We start from the raw sequence: 4,663 nt of genomic DNA, 5'->3' as shown, positions 1-4,663 counted from the left end.
TACAGAAGTCGATGTTTATCGACTAGTCCCCACTACCGCCACAAAGTTTCAAGGCCTTGTGTCTTCAGTAGAAAGGAGTGTTGTTATTATTATTATTATTATTATTATTTTCATTATTGTTCTTATTATTATGGTGGCGAACTGGCAGAATCGTTAGCACGTCCGGCGAAATTCTTAGCGGTATTCCGTTTGCCGCTCCGTTCTGAGTTCAAATTCCACCGAGGTCGACTTTGCCTTTCATCCTTTTGAAGTCGAAACGTTACCCTTAAAAATCTAGGCCTCTTCGTGTAGATAACCACAGTGATACACTTTCCTGTGGCATACATTCAAATTAGTTATATTAATCATAGTTTCTTGGAGACTAGTAGACTGTTTCGGTCAGTAACTATAAACAAGGTCAGGTCCGGCATCTTTGCACTTATTAACCTTTTTCAACTGTTTTCGAATCCTTCTTGATAACAAAATCCTTCTGTCTCACAATATTTTTACAGTAATTTTCTACTTTCTTTCTCGATTTCATGTTTTATCATTTTTGTCCCAAATTTCTCCTCCAGACATTTTATTTTCGTTAGCATCCGGTCTTAAGTTATCATTTTGCTCATTTCACACAAGAATAAACGTTTCCAGCGTTTTCAAAATTAAAAAAAAAAAATGCGATTTTGTTTCTGCAGGTTCTTCCTTTCTTCGTATTCTTTAATTTTAACAGCATTTACCTAATTCTCTGCGTTAGCTCTTCAATCACTGTCCCTATTATTTTTTGCTTTGTTGTTTTTAGTTTTGCTTTAGCTTACGTGATACATAAGCAAAAATCTACCTATCATTTATCCCATCATTATCATCATAACCACCATCATCATTATTATAAGGTCGTTGCCAGTGCCGTCTGACTAGATCCCGTGCCGCTGGCACTTAAAAAACACCGTTCGAGCGTGGTCGTTGCCAGTGCCTCCTGACTGATCCCTGTGCCGGTGGCACCTAAAAAGCACCCACTACACTCACGGAGTGTTTGGCGTTAGGAAGGGCTTCCAGCTGTAGAAACCTTGCCAGATCTGATTGGAGCCTGGTGCAGCCTTCAGACTTGCTAGTACTCAGTCAAACCGTCCAGCCCATGCCAGCATGGAAAGCGGACGTTAAATGACGATGATGATGATGACGATCATCAAAGCAGCAATTTGGCAGAATCGTTAGCGCGCCAGAAATTCAGTGGAATTTCGTTTGTGCTTTCGTTCTAAGATCAGATTCCTCCCAAGTCGACTTTGCCTTTCATCCTTTCGGGGTCGATAAAATAAGTACCAGTTGTGCAGTGGATTCGACGTAATCGACTTATCCTCCCCCTCAAAAATTGCTGGCCTTGTGCCAAAATTGGAAACCCTCATCATCATCATGGTAGTGAGCTGGTAGAATCGTTAGCACTCCGGACAGAGTGCTTAGCGGCATTTCGTCCGTCTTTATGTTCTGAGTTCAAATTCTGCCGAACTCGACTTTGCCTTTCATCCTTTCATAAGTACCAGTTAAACACTGAGGTCGATGTAGTTGACTTACCCACTTCCCCGAACTTGCCGGCCTTGTGCCAAAATTTGAAACCATTATTATTATTGTTGTTGTTGTTGTTGTTGTTGTTGTAGATATCGTTGTCATCATTGCATTCAAATCAGAAACTCATTGCTTTTAATTACTTATACGTTTTCTTAACGAAAAAGGATTTTTGGTGTTCTTTTAAAGGGTTTTTATCTGCCTTTTAAAACGGTCGTGCAATGATTGTTAGGGACTTGAGTATACAGCCGGGTCACCAGCAAACTGGCTTACTATAAGTCCGACATCAGTTTTTTTTTTAATAAATATGACAATAATGCGTTAAGAATTTACTTTAAAAAATCATGACTGACTTATAATGGCGTTCAGAAACGAGCTGAGAGGCTAACACATTTTACTGACATAACTATCAAATAGAATATATTACGGTATGTAAGAAATGTTTCTTTTATCTCATTTGTAATTGATACAACAGGAACGATAAAGATAAAGCATTGTAAGCATATCTGTAAACATTGAGCCAAATATGCAGCCACTATGCAGTATTCGATTTGCTAGAAATAGCACTCAAATTTCCCTCATTACACCTTATTGACTTATATATGGACGAACATGTGACATAATGTAGTTCTAGATACATTGCGCTTGGAAGATAAGATGGGATGGCTGCAGTTGAAATATCTTTGATTGCAGTTCTGCTCAAACTGTTCTGGTATTGAGCTAAGCAACGACAGCTTATATCTGAAGAGAGAACGTATGCAGAAAATTTTTTTTAAATACGTTAATCTCCTTGAAGTATTCTTGCAAATTATTTTTTGTTAACCCTGAATATTTGCATGCTTTCCATATTTGCATGGCTGGATAGTTAATAAATTCACCACGTAAACATGAGGTCTTCAGTTCGAACCGCTATGCGGTGTCTTGACCAAATGGCTTCTATTGAAGTTTCGTTTCGATGGAAACCTCGTGGAAGTTCGTCTGATATACTCCACTTGTAACTCAAAGGGTCAGCCTTGCCACACATTGAGTAACGCTGGTTGTGACTGAGAATTTCGTGAAAGTTACAAGTATCTTTAAAATACTGACCAACCAAACATAATACAAGAGACAAACTGCGTGAATGTCCGACAGACTGCTTCTCTAATCAAAAGGACCTAACTTGTAGTACTTATATATATATATATGTATGTGTGTTTAGATATATGTGTATATATGTATATATTTGTGTATATACATATGTGTCTATATATGTGTTTATAGATATGTATATGTGTACCCGCTGACTGCCCCCCCCTCCCGTGCCGGTGACACGTAAAAATCACTATTCGAACGTGATCGATGCCAGGCCCGCCTGACTGGCTCCTGTGCCGGTTGGCACGTAAAAAGCACCCACTACACTCTTGGAGTGGTTGGCGTTAGGAAGGGCATCCAACTGTAGAAACATTGCCAGATCAGTTTTGAGCTTGGTGCAGCCGCTGGCTCTCCAGACCTCAGTCAAACCGTCCAATCCATGCCAACATGGAAAACGGCCGTTAAATGATGATATATATATATATATATATATATATATATATGTATATTCACATTTAAATATCTGATCATTTACATGTTAATATAACGACTAGGTAATTCCGTAAATAGAACAACTGAAATACTCAACGTCTCCAACTGACGGAGATCCGTTTGCATTAGTTTTGAGAGTAACTTAGATATTTCTAAACTCGGCTGAAGGTCATCAGTGTGCAGTTCCAATAATAGTCCCAAGTATATCTCTGGTATTTATTGTATTGACCATGGAGGTGTGATAGACAAAGTTGACCTTTACAGCATTTGAACTCGAGATGTAAATAATCGTGACTAAATACCACAAGGCGTTTATCTAACACTCTACCGACTCTGCCATCCATCACCATGTTGATAATAAGAAAGTTTGTCTAGACTTGATATTTATACATATATACACGTATGTAAAACAGGTTACACCCTTCCGCTCTCTCTCAAAAAAAAGATCTGCATGTATACGAGTGTGAGTATGTATATGTACATATATACATGATTCATACACGTGTGTGTGTGTGTGTGTGTGTGTGTGTGTGTGTGTGTGTAGATATATGCGAAAGGTGCTGCAAAGTTCCTGGTTTTGAGTAAATGAAAATACAGGAGGATCAGTTCATTATGATTATATTCAACATATTCCCCTCTCAGATTAACACACTTATTGCAGCAGTCCTTCAGTTTTTCTAAGTCCTGTAAAAAGAACTTGGAAGCTCGGGCCTTCAACCAGACCTCTTGCGATACCCTTAAAACTAGAAACTTCTCAGCATCCTGTCGTATGTATACATTGCCATACACGCACATATATGCAGGGAATTGACAGACTCGGCAGCGTACGTTGGACGAAATTCCTAACTGTATTTATACCTGCCACTTCCGTTCTCATTTCAAACGCCACCAGGGTCAGTTTTGCCGTTTCTTCCATTTGGGGTCAATAAAATAAGATAAAACAAAACAAAATTCAATGCCAGTCAAAGATGGCGGACTGATGGAATTGTCTGAGCAGCAGACGGTTTTGCGCCATTTGTTTAAACTCTGATTCAAATCTTACCATAACCTACTCGTTGGCAGACCTAGTGCGTTACCCAGTCTAATATCGCCATCCAGACCCTTGGGACTTTTAGTGAACTCTGCTTGGTTGCAAACATCGATTTAGAGCGCTACTATGTGGTAAGAAGTTTGCTTTCCAATCACATGATTCCGAGATTGGTTCCACTGCGTGGTTCCTTGGGCGAGTGCCTTCGATTATAGACCCGGGCTGACCAATGCCTTGTATGTGGATTTGGTGGACGGAAACTGAAAATGCGCGCGTGTTTATTTTTGTGTGTGTTCCTCACCGCCACATGACAACCGGTGTTGGCTTGTGTACTTTCCCCGTAACTTAGCAGTTGGGAAATAAAAGACCGATAGAATAAGTACGAGACTTAAACAAATGAGTACTAGGGTCGATTTGTTTGACTAAACTCTCTTAGGCGGTGCCCCAGCATGGCCGCAATCTAATGAATGAAACAGGTATATGATAATTTCTTCCTTCCCTCCCTCACACGAGTCTTGAAGGCCTTGAACAGTCATAATC

General features: G+C 39.7%; 1 protein-coding gene across 1 annotated transcript in view; it reads left to right on the top strand.

Moving 5' to 3' along the window:
* Positions 1–4,663, top strand: part of LOC106874627 (somatomedin-B and thrombospondin type-1 domain-containing protein) — a 76,207-nt gene that overhangs the window by 66,143 nt on the left and 5,401 nt on the right. The window lies entirely within an intron of this gene.

Source organism: Octopus bimaculoides, chromosome 6, assembly GCF_001194135.2.
Source record: "Octopus bimaculoides isolate UCB-OBI-ISO-001 chromosome 6, ASM119413v2, whole genome shotgun sequence".
NCBI classification, from domain to species: Eukaryota; Metazoa; Mollusca; class Cephalopoda; order Octopoda; family Octopodidae; genus Octopus; species Octopus bimaculoides.
This window is presented reverse-complemented; position numbering and strand designations above follow the sequence as displayed.